Below are 17,607 nucleotides of genomic sequence, written 5' to 3'. Positions count from 1 at the left end.
CGTTGCAACAGGGAGCAGAGCAGGGCCCTCAGGGGCCTTCCAGGCATGCATGGGTCTGGTGGGCAGACACTCTTTGTAGCATCCTCACCTTGAAATGAGGCCACCTGGTTTAAATCCAGCTTCACCTCTTGGCAGATATGTAGTCTTGGACAAGTTCCTCAGTCTCTTCATGCCTCAGTTTCCATGCCTGGAGAGTGGGAACAATGATAGTAACTCCTCAATTGGGGGTTGTGAGGGTCCATCACGTAGGCACAAGTGCAGGGACTGGGGAGAGTGCCTGGCTGTGTCAGTGCTCAGTGAGCACCGGCTGTCCTGATCATTTCTTTTTCTACCCTTCTGAGTGGCTTAAAGTGAGACTCTGGATGATAACACCAAAGAGGAGGTCAGCTTGCCCCCATGTGGCCTCACAACTGTCTGATGTTCCCCTGCGGGGCTGCCTTCAAAGGGCCAACGGCAAAAGGGATGGGTAAGCCACTGACAACTCACCTGAATTATTATAACCACTGTTGTTTGCTGTATAGGTTTCTATGGACCATCTTTTCACATCTCACTTGCATTGAAAACAATCCTAGGATACATGGGAAAATGTTACTGCTCTTCCAACTTTCTACAAACGACCCAAACACAGCAGGTTTGCTGACCAGCCTAATTTTTATTCTGGTTTGACTCACACCCTGATGATGGGTAAAGGCTCAAGCCAGATTCTTCTGCGGGGAAAAAGAAGCTGCCTTAGTAATCATGTTGAAACAGTAGCATAATTCCTGACTCTTCCAGAAAGCAGCATGGATGCTCTAATTATGGGAACTCTCCATTTTAATTTTATGAATTACCATTAAAGTGGTAGAAAAAACAAAGTTTTTTAAGCACCAGATTAACTTGTAGGAGGCTGTCACTCCTCTCCCTGGACCACCAGGAAAGGGTTTTACGGTAGTAAAGGGTAGGTGCAACCCTACCGGGGACTGCAGAGAGTAAACTGGAAGGCCCTGTGTGTCCTAGGCTGACAGAGGAACCAGTTGTTTTAAAAAATGCTGTCCCAAGATGTCTATGTTTTGGGAGGAACCAGAGAAGTATGTAAGATGCAGACCACTCTCTGAATTCTCTAATGAGGGGCTGAGTGTTTACCTCCTGCAAGGTGGGCCCCAGAGGGACACCTGCCTCTGGGTGACATTGGGCTCCTCCTGAGATGGACATACTTCTGCCTCTCTCATCTCTCCACCTGGCTCTCAAGTCCTATCATGCCTCCAGCACCAAGCCCAGGTTGGGTGTGAGGTTCAGGGATTAGTGAGAAAAGTTCAGCTTTTAAAAAATCACTGGAATGATGAAAGTGCAGTTGAGTCAATAGGGAGAATCCTTGCCCTCAGCCCAGCATCATAGTGACAAAGCCCGGGGATGTGAAGGGCAGGAGGTTGGTCCATTCAGGCCTGCTCTCAGTATTCTCCCCCAAAATTGGGGAATGGTCACGAAGCTGTTACTGGGGCTTTGATCCAGCTGACAGTTTTGGCTGTGGGAGGTCATTTTTGGACCCTGGGTATTCCTGAAGGCCGCCTAGCATAGTGTGAGTGCCTCAGTCTGATCCCAGCTCCACTGTCTCCCAGCTGTGTGGCCTTGTGTAAGTTACTCATCCTCTCTAGCCTCCATATCCTTCCCTGCAAAGCAGCATTAATCCTAGCCCTAGTGCAGCCGGCTGTTGTGTGGAATGAATAAGTGGCATATGTGAGGCAGTCAGAACAGGGTTTGACACCATTAAGCATTATGTGTGGTTTTTAGCACCCCCTACCAGGGCCTCTGGAGCTTGGTGGGTGAAAGATCTTGGCTGCATCTGTTTTTGCCACAAGCATGCTTTGTCACAGTTGATGAGCTGAGAGGAGCAGGCATGGCTGCTGGGGCGTGTGCATCACTGGGTTATGAGCAGCCGGGCACAGACCCTGCTAAGGCTGATCACAGGAGAAGAGATCCCATCCCTCACTGGGGCATAGGATGGGGATCTAACACAACTCCAGCTCTCAGGGACCCACTTCCTTGGAGCTAGATGTCCTATGCAGCATGGGGTCTCGATCACAGGCTGCATGTTGACATCATTGGGGAAAATCACAAGCCCAGAGTTACTTGGTGTGGAGGAGGCCTAAGCATCTAGATATTTTTTAAGGCTTTCCACAGAATTCTAAAGAATTGCACAGATGCAACTTTTAATTAAATGGGATTATAAAGAGGCATGCAGCCTGGGGGCCACACGGTATGGAAATCACTGTGCTTCTAGGATGGCTGGAGGAGATGCCAAGAGAAACATCCAAGAAACCAGGTACCCCTCTGCTCAAAGGAGCAGAAACCTCTAGAAGGGTGAGGGGCAGACTGCTGTCCCTTAGGTAGGAAGAGGCCTACTGGCTGGGGCCAGGTTGCTGTCCTCTCCCAAGGCACTAAATACACACCTGAAGGGGGCAGTCACTACATTTCTCTGCCAAGAGAGAACCTAGTGAGCATTAATGCTGAGTAAACTTGGCAGGAAACAGTCTGTCTTTAAGATATTTTTCAGCTCAATTGTCCCTTTGCTATAGGATGTATATACTGGGGCCCCATTTGGGTTTGTTGATTAAATATCTGGCATTAGTACCAAATTGCCCCCCTGCACATTGTCATAAGCCATGCATACTGGAGCCAAGCTAGGTCTGAGGGACCTTCTCCTCCAGGTAGTGAAAGGGCTGGTCCCAGCTGCTAAAGAGCCCTGGCTGAGTGACAGACAAGAAGGTGGCACAGGAGCCTCACAGCCCCTCCTCAGGCCAGAAGAATCAGCTTTCTTGTCGTAAATGTGACCATCTCTCCAATTTCTATACTTCAGATGCACTGCTCAGGCTGGGAGTCACCTGGCCTTGAAGCAGCTGGACCACAGGGAGACAGTTCCTTCTGCAAATAGCAATGCACCAAGGGGAGGCTTGACCCTTCAAAGCAGGATGACAGCAGTTCTGAGAGCCACTTCTGGTACCTGCTGATTAGAAAATCATCTGAAGTGCTATCAGAAGCTCAGCTTGGCTTTGATCACTTCTGCCACCAAGCATATTAAAGGTATCATTTACCCAGGGCTAGGAGCAAAGCTTTGTCAGAAGTGATTTATGTAATTGCCTCTCCAGGTTCACATCTGAACTCCAGTGACATCTAGACAGTGCAAGGACAGTACCGTCCCACTCTACCCCAAAGGCCCAGGTGGCACAGTAAACATAAGCGAGAGGGTCTCCTTTAAAAATGTATTACTTATTAAGTGACTTACTCAAGAAAAGTGGAACCTAAAATCATTTGTGATAGCCAAAAAGTCAGCATGCAAAAGGTGCAGATCCGAAACAGGTGCAATGCTTACAGATTATGTAGACTCTGCTGCCAACCCTTCAGAGAGAGAGCAGCGAGTGCCATTCAGTCCTTTGAGAGTTTTAGACTGTTTCAGCAATGTGGAGAGAATGAGCTGGAAGACAGAGAATGCTGTTTTAATTTGGAGCCCTCTGCTTACAAGGGGTGTGAGTTCAGGCAGCTCCCTCGGAGTGGTGCTTCTCCAAGTGTGGCCCCTGACCTGCAGCATTCACATCACCCATTAGCGATGCACATCATTCACTTGCTGAAGCAGAGACACAAAGGGTGGACGCCAGCCACATGCATTCACCAGCCCTCCGGGGGCTCTGATGACAGTCAGAGCCCCTGGCATAGCCTTCCTAAGCCTTGTATTACTGTTTCTAGTTTGTTTCCCTCCTCAGGGCTGTGAAAGAATCAGGAAAGATAACTCGACATGAGTGCTCTGAAAATCTCTGGACCAGATCTGGCCACATGGGCTAATGAGCACTTGAAAATTGAGATGTACTGTAAGTGTGAACTACACATTAGATTTCAAAGATGTAGGGTGGACAAAAGAATGTAAAATATTTCATTAACATTTTTGATATTGATTACGTGTTGAAGTGCAATATTTTAGATATACAGGTACAATAAGTTATATTGTACAATGGATGTTACCTGTTGCTTTTTACTTTTCTTAATGTGGCCATTTGAAAATTTGAATTACATTTGTGTTTCACATGATCTTTTCACAGCATTAAAGTCCTAGAGCATCTCAAAGCAACACTACAGATGTGCTGTTACTGTATCACTGGGGCCCTAGCCACTTGGCTCACCTGGCTCTTAGAATTTGATTAATCTTAAAAACATTGAGTTCATGTCCTAAATCACATTAACTGTATTTCAAGTGCTCAATAATCCCATGGCTGTGGACAACGAAGATCTAGAACATTTCATTGTAATGGAAAGTGTCATAGTAGAGGGTAAAAGTAGGGCCTTTAGGCCCCATAATTCCAGGCTAGCTTTGACAAAGTTTCACCTCCTCTTTCTTGTGGGCAGATCTCTGATTTTGTTTAGGACTTCATTTAAATGCACTCAGGGACTCAACTTGATTCCCTCCCAAAAATCTGTGATTGTGGAGCCTAACTCTGGCCAAAGAGGCATGAGGGTAGATCACTGAATTGCAGGATAACTTCTGGGAAAGGTTTGGCTATTGCCCTGTGAAAATATAATGCCTGGAGGGGCTGCAGCCACTTTGTGACTATGAGGTGAAAAGCCTGTAATAATGTGCTAGCCAGTGTTTAGCTGTAAGTGGGAGAGATCTAGGGCAGGAAGTGGGAGAGATCTAGGGTAATAGTGATAGAGCTGATGAGGTGGCCAAGCCTGCGCTGATCCCACTGAGCCTTGATGGGAGTGGATCCACACTCCTGCTGTCACAGTGCTTTCAGGTGCTTGCAGCCACAAACTCACCTGTTATCCTTGGGCAAGTTGCTGATCTTTTAAAGCCTCACTTTTCTCATTCTAAGATGTGAGACAATGTGAATGAGACAATGTGATAATAACACTGTCAAACATTTATGTTACACTATGTGCCAGACTCTATTCAAAACAGTCACTCATGTAATGTATATAAAATGTTTAGCATAGGACCTTGAACCTTGCATATTCTCAGCACTTATTGTAATCAGTGTTGTTACAGGAACCAGGCTATTGATTCAGACATTCTGTTCCTGACATTTTACTACTCTGGGAAGAAATAACACAGAAGGAAGATTATAGGAGCATTTGAAAAATCTTTTTGCCCCTATATCAGTTTTGGAAATTTGAATCCTCTCACAGTTGAATGACATAGGAATCAGTACATAGAAAGCTGCTTTCCTGGTGTTCAGGTTATAATGCATATATTTAAAAATAGACTCATAATAAAAGTTCCTGCAAAGCAATTGGGAAGCTAAAAAAGCTCATCATAAGTGAGATTCTAGATTATTATAAACTTCTCGAGTTTAGGAGCAGGGTTTTAGCTTCTTGGGTACACCAGGCTCTACCTGTCATTGTACACAGAGTAAACAGCCCCATCACTTATCTGTTTTCTTAACTGTTTTTCAAGAACTAGGAATGGCTGAAGATTTACCCTATTTGAAAGCTAACCAGTTAGCCTACCACAGCCTCATGGAAGTTGGCAAAAGACGGGCGACTCCTGGGTCAGAGACAAGGGCTTTATCACTCAGGACACAGAAGGGACACAAGTTTCCTGTTTGCACTGCTTCCTGTCTCCCTGTCCCCCACCAGCTCATAAGGTGAAAGGAGGTGGGCCCCAGAGGATGCTGCGCATTCAGTACATTTGCACCAGAGGGAAAGAGTCCTGAGTTTGAAAAATCTTAAATATTCTAAGGAATGAGCAACCCAGTCCAACTTTTGCCCTGGAGGGAGATAGTATCTTTATTGTTCTCATCAGGAAACAAGTCTGCCCTGTGCCTCAAGGAGACATGATCTCTGTGTCCTTAAGGCTATTACAGTGCAAAGAGCCTTGAGAAGACAGTCAGAGCAAAGGCCCTCAGCGCAGGGGTCAGGGCAGTGTGCAGCAATTGGAGAGGCCAGGCAAGTTACCTCGCAACACTAATCTTATCACGTGAGGAAGAGTGGAAACCCCACCACCTCTCATCTCCACCACCCTCAGCGCCTTTACCCTATCCGTAGCTAGCAGTGATGCTCGCTTCTTGCATTGGGCTCCAAGCTGCCCCCAAGCCCCCCGGGTTTACTTTTGGGCAACCCATTATTTTGCAAGTATTTCTCAGGGGCCCACATTCAGATTACCAGGGAAGTGAATTTGATTGGTCCAGCCCCATCCAGCATCCCCTTGTGAGCTGTGGCCCACAGGCAAGGGCAGTTGACATAAACACTCTGCCCACCCTCTGTGGCTGGGCAGGAGGGGTTGGGGTAGGGAGATGGCTTTGGGACATCTCACCCAACAAACACGTGTTACATAGCTGGTATGGCCATTGTTAGTAGACATAGTGTCTTCAGAAATCTTATAAATCACATATGTTAAAAAGAGTAATCAAATATGACTCAGATAACTTCATCAGGGAACAGTCACCATAATAAAGTCACTGAATTATCCTGTGCACATTTTCTGAATATTCAAAAAACTGTATTTGCCCTCCTGCTGTGTGTTCAGAGCAACACATGGCAGCTCCTTTTATTGCTAATGGCTTTCTGGGTTTGTGCTTTTTGGAAGGTGCCAGAATCATTTGTATTGTCACTGAAATGTGCTGTTTATGTAAATCCTACTCAGAAAAAAAAACTGAAAAGCAATTGCAAAACCAATCCAGCAGCCTAAAAACAAGCAAGCCAATGAAAGGGAGTTGATGAGAGAAAGGAATGGAGCTCTGGGGAGCAAAGTCCGTCTCAACAGGACCCACTGACGGGACTGTCCTGCAGGCTGCTCCCTGCCTTGTTCGCTGAGCATGGATGGGGTGTCCAGATGGGCAGGTTGGGCTCTCCTCAGGGCCTTTGTTCCTTGAGCTGCATCAGTGGAGACCTTCCAGTTTCTCATCTTCACCTCTCAGAAAGCAGGAGGCTCTGAGTTGGTGAAAGTACATTTCAGTGCTGAATGATACTCCATGGCTTTGTCTGTGATATGATTTTTCTCTATAACTAAATGAAAGAAAGAAGCCTGATTAAAATTTGTTCAAGACAAAGCAGAGGGTGAAAAAGGGCTGGCTGTGTACACATGGTCATCCTTAGTCTCTGGAAAATATCAAAACCCAACATTTATTGGGGAAGTTTGGGGCAGGCAGAGGTGGCCAATTTTCTCACAGTTGGAATTACTTGGGCCCCTCTGTCTCCTTCCCTGCACCCCATAATGGAGAGGACTCACCCCTGCCCACCAGTTGACCAATTCCCAGGCTTTGGGACTCATTACCTTCAAGCAGCCCTGTATGACTGAGCTCTGAGTCTGCTTTCCTCCCAGCACACATGGTAGCTGACTTGCCTTGTCCATGCACTCTAGAGCCCCCTCTGGCTTTTCTCTATTCCCTGATATGTTCTCTGGGCCCTAAACCTTGGCTGTTCACATAGCAGCTTTCTGCCTCATATCCCTTTTGCCTTTGCAGGCCTGAGGTCCTTGTATATTCATTCATTCATGCATTCATTCATTCATCTAGGTCTTTCCATGTTCTAGACATTAGATTGAGCATTTTGAAAATTATAGGGATGAAAACAAAAGCCTGGTGGCTCCTCCTGAGTGCTCAGTATCCACTGTGGGTGGAAGGCATACAGGTACAGAATCTTCAGATGCATGAATTCCAGACTGGGGACTGGATAGGATTCAGGGAGCACAGAGTAGGGGAACTCCTTCTGCTTGGGGCCCCTAGGCTTATATAATGATGGGAGAGAAGCTGAACACTCATTCAGACTTTTCCTTGGGATCAGAGAAGTGGCAGAGTGGAGCCAGGAGGGTTAGCGGCGGGCAATCCAACGGCCGCAAGGCTAGGGCAGAGGATCCCCTTCCCTGTCTGTTTCGGTCCCCGATGGCACCCTGGAAGGTCTCCAGCATAGGGGAACGTGCTTCTCATTGCTCTGGCAGCAGTGTCAGGTTCTGGGTGGGGCCTGCCCTGGAGGACCTTTGAATGTTGACTGCCTGAACAGTTTAATATGTTTTACAGAAGTGCACACTGAGCCACTTTCCTAGCCGAAGGAGGTGTGTGTAAGGCTCACATGTGTGCTCCCCTCTGCTGGCCCCCTAGAAGCCGGGTAGGGATCATCCTCAAAGGGAGCATCTGGTCCAGCCCTGGGAGATGTGTTTTCATAGCATTAGGAGCAATTACACCAACAGGCTCCAACTCTTCTGTTTTATTATACACAATTCATGCTGAAAATCAACATTTGCTGAGTGATGATGTGATGACTGGAGCTATCAGTTTTCTTAGGACACTTCTTGGAATCACGTGTGCATGGTCAGTGCAGGCTGTGGGGCTCACCACAGACATGAGAACCCTGGGGTGGGGTAGGGAGCAGTGGTCTGGAAGCTGCACGTCTATCACACTCCCCAGATGATTCTAGTGAACACTAACATTCCAAGCCTTGCTTGGAAAATGGGTAAAAGAATCTTGTAAAGGAGACCAGGAATTGACACAGATAATCTATGTGCAGGCTGTGGGTAGGGTTTACATAATGGGCCTCTGAGATTATATGGTTAAAGTGCAGATTCTTGGGTGCCCACATCCCTAGAGCTACAGCTGCAAAGTCGATGTAGTTTATAAACACTTTGGTTACTGATGAACATGGAAGGAGTGATTTTGGAGCAGAGCAGCTGGAACGGATTTTCACTTTCCTAATCTCATAAATCCATTTTTTTTTAGTCTTAGCTCAGTGATTCAAATGACATAATTTTCATAATCAAGCAGCAAACAGAATGATGTGAGGGGCTGAAGGTTCATAGACTTTGAGGTGAGCCAGAGGGTCAGGACAACGCCTGGAGAAACAGGTCCCCTATTTGGAGAGGACACGACCACCAGCTGTCATTCTAAAGAAGTCCAGTCCAACAGTTCTCAAAGTGGCATCCTGGAACAGCAGTGACCCCATCACTCTGGGCCTTGCTAGAAGTAAAAGTTCTGGGGTCCCCTCTCTCCTCTAAATCATAAGCAATCGGTACCAGAATCCATGTTTCTATGAGCCCTCTGGTTTGAGAACCAGTGTTTCTTACTTTGCTGGGTGGTTGGTGAAAGTCTGGTGAGCATCCACACTGCCCCCACTGTGTTCCCACTCTCATTGGTGTCTGACTGGGAGAAGACGGAAATTCTGAGGTCCCCTCTCTCTCCCTCAGTACTGCAGAGACCCTGGAGCAAATCTCTCAGCCCCAAGACCACTTTGTCTTGACCTCTCACCATCTTTGGAAGATTCCACCCAAGTTCTTTGTCTTTTATGTAGCAAAGATGTTGTCTAAAGTCCTAGTAACGTTGTTGTTTGATGTAAGATTAAAAAACAGTGAGATTTTTGCTTTTAAAAATTAGTATATACATAGTGTGTGTGTGGGTCACAGGGAAGACAATGTGGTACAGAGAAGACAAGTAGTGACTCTGTGGCATCTTACTACACTGATGGGCATGGGGGGTACTTGATGATATGGGTGAATGTAGTAACCACATGTTTTTCATGTAAAACCTTCATAGAGTGTGTATCAATGATACCTTAATTAAAAAAAAAAAGAAAAAAAAAGATAAGCCAGAACTAAACTATCAAGAAAAAAAAATTTAGTGAATGAAAGGGGAACTAGTCACTGTACAGTGGAAAGACCTGGTCAGTACCACCTTAGACCAAGGGACGGAGCTCAAATCATCAGCCCTGGGACAAACCAACCTCACACCACACCTGTGGTGGGGCCCTGACAAAGGCACATTTGTGACATTACTGCCCAGAACACGTACCTGACTCAGGTCTTGAGGGAGCATGAGGCAAACCCAAGCTGAAGGGTGCTCTAAGACGTAACTGACCTCTGCTGCCTAACACATCAGGGTCAAGTACTCCGTGAAGTGCTGAGAGACTGCTCCGGGGCAGGGACACAAGAGAGCAGACAACTGGATGCGTATGTGCTTCTGGACAGGATGTCGAGCAGGGGGAGCTAACAAAGGCATCATTAGGTGGTTAGTGACATTAAATGTGACCTGTGTGTTTGATAATACTATTGCTCAATTGATAGTAATATTTGTTCAAAATTAGAAATAATATAATTTTATTATTGCACTGTGGTTATGTAAGGAAAATTCCTTGTTCTTAATAAAAACCCAACGGGAATATTTAGGGAGTAAGTGTGCAGGGTGTCAAATGGCTTAGACCGAGAGAAAGGGAGAGAGTACAAGAGAATAACGGGGTAAAATGTGAATAATTGATGAATCTGGGTAAAGGGAATATAGAAGCTCTTTAAACTATCCTTACAGCTGTTTGTGGGAACTTAATTTTCAAAACGGTTTGTATAAATAGAGAATATTCAATTAAATATTGCGGCTGTTTTTGAGGAGTGGGATTATGGGTTGTATTTTTTTCTTTTTTAAAATATCTTTTCCCCCAAGTATTCTGTCAGAAGAATACGGGAAATCAGAACAGATGAATGAAATGGTAACAACAGTTCCTTCTTTTCATATATACTCCAACTGTCTTATCCTTGTCTTTCTGCTGGCTAATGGCATCCGTGCTGCTCCAAAGGATTTGAGATCACTGAGAGCCAGAGAGCCAGAGAGCCAGAGGCACAGCCCCGCCAAAGAGGGCCTGAGCCACACACAAGGGCTGGTGGGAAGGGAAGTGGACTCAGGGAGCTGCTCATGAAGCCATTTGTCCTTCTGCTCCTTTTATTCTCAGAAGCCTCATTTTTCCAGCCCCCTGTCTACCAGTTGTAGCTGTTTCACATACAAAGTGAGCATGTTCCCAGTGGAGGTTTATGATTGAAAGGACGTGCTTTCCCTCTGGCCTTCTGTCCCTCTCATGCTTCAGGCTAAGCCTGAGGCTGCAAGGTCTTTAGGGAGGCGCTGGAAGTACCTTCCTCTCAAGCTTCCTGCCTTGCTAACATCTCAGCAGTATCATGGAGATAATTATCTTCACTGGTAATTTTAGTATTGTTACCATATGAAAATCTAGACAATAGTTGGCAGCTGCCAATACTCAAGATAACAGCTGTTATTTTAAGGATCTCCCTCCTCTTCAAACACGGGTACCAAGATAACATACAGACCACAGGGGGCCTCATACAATGAGTTTGCTCTGTGAGGGCACACAGCACAGCATGTGTCTGGATGAGCTGCAGTGTTGGTGGAAGTCAGTCCGCAGGTCTCTGTGGGGGCGGCACCTGGGCTGGGACTTTCCTTTCAGGCCGTGGGGCGCCTGAGGACAGGCCCTGCAAAGGCCCTGCTGAGCTGGATGCCCCCCACCTCAGCCCCGTCCTGCCTTATGGGCAGCAGTGGGGCTCTCCAGCCTGCAATCTGACTTCTTCATGTGTCTTTATTTGTTTTTTGGGATGTTTATTCCTACTTTACCAGTTGTGAGAAATAACACAGTTTCTGAGAAATTCCTGTTGGTAACAACTTTCCAGAATTCTGTGACTGTGCTCCAGAGCAAGCCCTCAGTAGTGATTGCTGTGAAAGACTGCTTCATCAGCTGATCATAAAAATGAGACCTTTTTATCGTGGGAAGCTGGTTTAGATGTTTGGCCCAGAGCACATCTGTTCAACCAGCAAATCACTGCGTGTCTAGCCAGTGACCAGGAGCTTTTTCTATGCCTCACTTCCTTCTTGTGGAGCTGGGCTCCCAGATTACTAAGAGTGGTAGAGGCCCTGCAGCCTTCAAGGGTGGTAGATGGGGTCCACAGGGCAGCAGCCTCACCACCAGCTGGAACCGTGTCAGGAGAGCAGAACTGCAGGCCTCAGCCAGGAACTTCTTAATCAGAGTCTTCACTGTGACAGGCTCCAGGGGGTCTGAGCTCAGTAGATGGGGAGCAGCTTGGCAAAGGTGTGCCTGCCAACCCTCCACTGGTGGTGAGGATGAGGAGGCAGAGCTCACTGGCAGGCTGGGCAGACACTTCTCCAAAAAGACATTCCAAAATGTTAAACACTGAGATGCTGGAGAAGGAAGCTATTTAAAGGAGATGTGTGGTGAATCTTCTGGAGGCAGGAGGAGGGATGTACACTTATTGCAGCCTGACCCTGTGTGAGGTAGAATGTGCATGTGGGCATGTGTGTGGACCCCCAACTCTGTGTGCCCTCATGGTTGAATATGTGTGTGTATATATATGTACATGTATATGTATGTCTCTGCGTGCATACATATGTGTTAGGCATCTATTTCCTTTCTCAGCACACCAGGTACTTGTCTACTAATCCCACCTCACAGAGAGAGTCAGTGACCTGCACATGAGGGACGAGGGGCAGAGGCTGTAGGGCGATCTGGCTGCCTTCAACCCCATTCCTGCTGGCTCAGCCTTGCTTCCTCCTTTTTGCATAAAATAAGGGATCCCTCTCTGGTCCCAGGTGCTTCCTTCTCTGTTCTGATCTCTGGATCATGTGTGTGGGTGTGGGGTGGGTGTTCCAGTTACTACTGCTGTGCGATAAACCCCCTGGCCTGGTACACACGTGTGCTAATAAAGCAAACTACACCATGGCCCTGTGGTTCCTAGAAGGACTCAGGCTGGGGCCAGGCCAGGCACAGAGGGCTGGCGGCGGTCCTTACCCCATCTTCCCAGCGCTCTGCAAGCTCACCCTTCACCCCTCCACCTCAGTGTCCTTGTTAGTAAGGTGAGTTAATAGGTGCAGTGGCTCCTGTTACCTCCAGTAAATAGATCAGTGCTAAGAAGGGCCATTGTCAGAGGAGATAGCATATACAGTGCTTCAAAAGGTGTGCCTGGGCCAGAATAAATGCCTCACAAGTGGATGCTCTTACTGCAGGTGGTGATAGCGATGCTCATGTGAAGATGCTACAATTATGGGAACACAAAGGATGTGACCAATTGTGCCTGGGAAAGGGTGCTGGAGAAGATCCATGGGGAAGGGCACGGACGTCAGGCCTGAATGATGGCAGGGCAGCAGCCCATGGCTGGAAGCCTCCAGGAGCTTCCCCCAGACTACATGTGTCAGAACTTCCACCAAGTGCTCTCTCCCTAGGGTGGCACAGGACTGGACAGATGGGACTGTGGGCCCGTGGGAGCCAGTCTCCCAGAACCAGATCACCCAGCTGCTTCAGTGGGAATGAAGCTTTACAGTCTAGTGCTTTTTTACTGTAAGGTTTTAAATATAACAATCTTTTGTTTAGAAAAGAGGTATTAAGTTGAAATAAATCTCTTTCAAAAAGCAAATGTGAAGCGCCGGGCACCTTTCATCAGCCAAAGAAGTTTCCGGTTGTTGTGATATTCAGGCCTTGCGTGATGTGGCCTCTTGCATATTTAAACTCTGGTTTTGTGTTTTTGCTTTTGACTCTGACAACCAAGACACACACACAATTTTGTCACAATAAGCAACTTACACTTATGAACTGCTGATCAAATAAAAAGATGCAGGTGATTTTTCAAGAGCTTTTGAACCCCTAAGATTGTATTGCATTCATCAAACCCTTGCTTGGAAGTTCAGTGGGGTGACTGTAGTTAATTGGCTCTCAGGCAGTGGTCTGCAGAGCTAGACCTGTCGAGTAGACTGTTTCCTCCAGCCAGGCTGTTTGTCCTGAGCATGTGAGGAAGCAGTTGTGGGGTCCAGGGCCAGCTTGTTGGAGTGTTTGCACTGATGGCTGCTGCGTAGCATTCACGGCAAGGCGTCTGGTCCTTGAGCTGCAGTTCTGTGCTTGGATGTGAATGAGGTGGGGGAAGCCAGCTTACGGGTGCCAGGACATGTCAGACCAGAGATGACTTGCCTCCTTCTGCAGCCCTCGGCAAGTGACTGGTCCAGGGGTTTTGAGGACTGGCTTCCTCTGCCTCTTGGGACCTTCTCTGGGTGCTGCATGCTCCCGAGTTCCCCATGGGATCAGGCAGATGCCCGCTTTGTTTGGCTTTCTCCCTATCCTCCACCTTCTTTTTCTTACTGCCATTCTCCTAGTCCTAGGTGAACAAAAAGCCCCATCCCAGGCTCTGTTTCTAGAAATCACACTCCAGAGCCACCCATTACAAAGACTGCAGGCTGAGCAATGGCCTACCAGGGTGTGTGTGAGTCCAGAGCCAAGGGGAACGAGGGGCACACTGCCAGGCACCTTCCACACAAGGTGTGAGAGGATGCTGTTCCATGAGCAAAGCGCTGGATTGCAGAGCCTTTGAGATGAGGGATAGCCTTTGGCTGGCATCATTCCTGAGTGTCAGGACCCTGCAGCTATGGCCTGGCTTGTTTCTCCCACTGTACGCGCTTGACTAGCCTTTGAGACTCTGCTCCTCTGTCCACACTCACTTTAATCATGCTCTTCCTTATGCATGGCAATAGCTTGCTCCTCTCCCCTCTGGACTGGACCACATAAAGTTGGCGGGCAGGATACAGAAACACCCATTAAATTGGAATTTCCCAGAAACAACGATTGATGTTTTCAGGCAAGTATACCCCAAATATAGCATGGGACATATCTACATTAAAAATGATGTTTTATTTATCTAAACTTCTAATTTAATTGGGCATCCTATATTTCTATTTGCTAAACCTGACAACTGTACCCAAGTCCCTTTTGGTGGAGAGCTTGAGAATGCATTTGCTCTGCCCCAGCTTAAAGCCGTGAGAATAATTACAGCAGTAACAGCAGCCATAGCCATACTAATAGCAGCAGAGGCAGAAGTGGAAACAGTAGGCACAGAAACTAACACAGGGCACCAGTTTTCCAGAAAAGTAGGGTCTTTTCCTGACCAAAGCCTAAGAAGCTTTTCGGAGCAAGTGCGTGCAGGTAGATGGCAGACACTTTCCCTGGCACAGCCTGTTCCCTGTCTGATTCTTCCCACACTCAAAACTGAAAAGCTGGCCACATAGGAAGCTGGTGAGGAGAAGGCTACACTGGAATATACCAGTGTTCACAACTGCCCTGTTACCATCCCAACTCCTGTCCCCACCAACAGATGGTCCTCTACTTCAATAACCACCCTGCACATCTGTGCAGAGCTCCCTGACCACAGTCAAACATCATCGTCCATGGAGGCAGATAAACCCCCAGGGTCTTAGTAAGCTTCGGTTTCTGCTTCAGCAGCTCTGGGGTGGGACCTGAGACTCTGTTTCTCACACGCTCTGGGGGGGCCAGTGCCGCTGGCCCATGGGCTGTATTTGGATTAGCGAGGCTTTAGGACACTGTCCTGTCCCCTCCACCAGGTTCCTAAAAGGTGCAGTCTGTGTCCGGTTTACCTTTGTAGCATCTCTTCTGCCTGAACCAGTGGCAGACGCACCTCTGGGATAATGTATTTGTGGGCCTATCGCATAAGGGGTTGCTGTTATTCAGAGTAAAATATGAAAGCACAGACTGAATAAGCCCTGTGTTCCCTTGAGGCCGTGTGCCCAGGGATGTTAATGGCATGTGGAGGGAGGGAGAGCCCATGTTCTCAGACCCAGGACTGAGCTCCGTGCAGGGTACCTCACCTACATGATCTTCTCTCTCCTCGGTGCCTCTGATGAGGACACAGAGCTGGCTCTTCTTCTCAAATGATGAAGCCTGGACGAGTCAAGCAACATGGAACAAGCTGGTGCATAAGTGGTGGGCTTCCATGATGGCCTTGTGGCTCAGCTGTTGTGCTCTGGAGCTGGAGGAAGAGCCTCACCCTCACCCGGGTACTAGTGGTCCACAGCACCAGGTTTTATCAGTGGCTTCCTAGTTGAAGAAGCTTTGCATTCCTCCTCCAAGTTCTCTGCAGAATGTTCTCTGCAAATCTCGAGAAAGTTGTTGTTGCATTTCCCTGTCAACTCAGCTTATTTCAGCCCCTGTGATGATGGTCAGCTTTGCCTCCAGCTGGAACCAAAGAGGAGCCACAGCTCCATGTCCCCAACCTCTGCCGAGGGAACCCCTGACACCCCCTCCCTAGACCCCATCCGTCTGCACCTCTCTTCACTTGTGACCCCTGCAATGCACAGTGTGGCTTATTCTGGTGGCTGCTAAGCAAAGGCAGCTGTGCCATCTGAGGGTGGCACCACAGCTTCAGAGCCCAGCTCACGGGGTTTGGCTCCTGGCTGTGACATTAATTGGCTGTGTGACATTCATCTTGAAGCCATGATTTACGCTCTTTGAGCCTGTTTGCTGTTCAGGAAAATGGAGCTGATTATTAGGCCGTCATCCTCAGAGGTGATTGTAAGGTTGCAACAACAGTAACATGCTCCGCAGGGTCCCACAGAAAGTTCTGGAAGGGAGTCAACACTTATAAGGAGGGGATGGCACATTGCTGTCCAGGCTCCCAGCCACGGGCAGGCACTGTCTGCACCACACTGGGAGGTTAAAGCAAATAGGTGATTTGCCTCTTTGCTGATTTCAAGAGCCAAAAGCCAAAGTTCAGTATGACTTCAACTGCTGGGAAGTGAGGATCCTGTGAAGGAGAGTCCCAATGGGGTCCCATATGCCATGTACAGTTCTGCTGCCTTCCATGGACCCCTGGACCGCAGTCTCCAAACAGCCCAGCTAAGGGCTGAGGAGCTGGGCTGAGATGTGCACTCCTGTCAGGGAAAGAGGGTTTTCAGTTAGAGCCAAAGAGATTCATGTTCCTATGAAGACAAGTAAACACCAGCACTCCTCTTAGAAAATAATTGACAGCATAGCATTATGATTGCAATGCCAAAATATAATCCCATATCACTCAATACAGTAAGAGACAGAAAAATGACAATGGAAACCAGCCTGGAGATGACTCAGATATCAGCATCAGGAGACAAGGACTTTGAAGTAACTGTTGCAGTGATAGTGAGGTAAAGGAAAATATGGTCATTATAAATGCAAAGACAGAGGCTTTTGGTAGAGAAATAGAAACTATAAAAAATGGAAATTGGAGAATTAAGAAATACAATGTCTGGAATAAAGTGCTTCTCATAATGGCAGGCACTCTATAAATGGTAAGTATTAAAGCAACATAGAATGAAAGAGATCTTCAGTTTTATCAGAACTGAACTATAGCAGAATATAGCATACTTTCAGACAAAAATAAGCTGATTTGCATACATCATTAATTATGGAGAGTTTTTTTTGTGAAACTGAATTCTTCCTGAATTATTTTTAAAGTACAGTTTTCTAACAACCGAACCACATTAAACTACTTTTAAAGCCCGCTGTTTTGCTAAATGGTCTCAGTGTGGGTGGGTGGCTGGAGGCAGTGGTTCAGCTCAAAGCCCAGGTAGTTGTGACCACATGGTAGTGGAAGCCAGCGTAGACTTTAGATGGAGATGCTTGTTCAAGTCCCAGCCATGCTTTCACTTGCTCTGTGATGCTGACGAGGACATTTTACATTTTTGTGTCTCCATTTGAGTTATTTGTTTGTTTTCATCTATAAAGTAGATATTTCAAAAGTTGTGTTTATAGACAAGGATTTAAATAAACACTCATTCTAGATATGAGCCCAGCACACAATGCACTCCATCTGTGTCTGTAAACCTGAGAAAAAGAGACTTACTCTCTGTTCCTTTTGAGGGGTGCAGCATTTCTCCTGAGCCTTAGCTGGTCCCACAGGGACTCAGAAGCACCACTCTGGGGCCGAGGGGTGGGGAACCTTCAGGCCTCTGTCTGCAAAAGCTGCTTTGCTTGGGCACCAGGGTTTTCCCGGGCCCTGGAACTGGGCCTACTGTGGGTGTCAGACTGATGGCCGCACATCTGAGGCCTGGGAAAGAG

The 17,607-nt window shown here is 47.3% G+C and overlaps 1 protein-coding gene across 1 annotated transcript in view; it reads right to left on the bottom strand.

Moving 5' to 3' along the window:
* The window catches only part of SSTR4 (somatostatin receptor 4), a 35,902-nt gene that overhangs the window by 1,450 nt on the left and 16,845 nt on the right, over positions 1-17,607 (bottom strand).

Source organism: Manis javanica, chromosome 5, assembly GCF_040802235.1.
Source record: "Manis javanica isolate MJ-LG chromosome 5, MJ_LKY, whole genome shotgun sequence".
NCBI lineage: Eukaryota > Metazoa > Chordata > Mammalia > Pholidota > Manidae > Manis > Manis javanica.
Note: the sequence above shows the minus strand (reverse complement) of the source record. Positions and strands in the feature narration are given on the sequence as shown.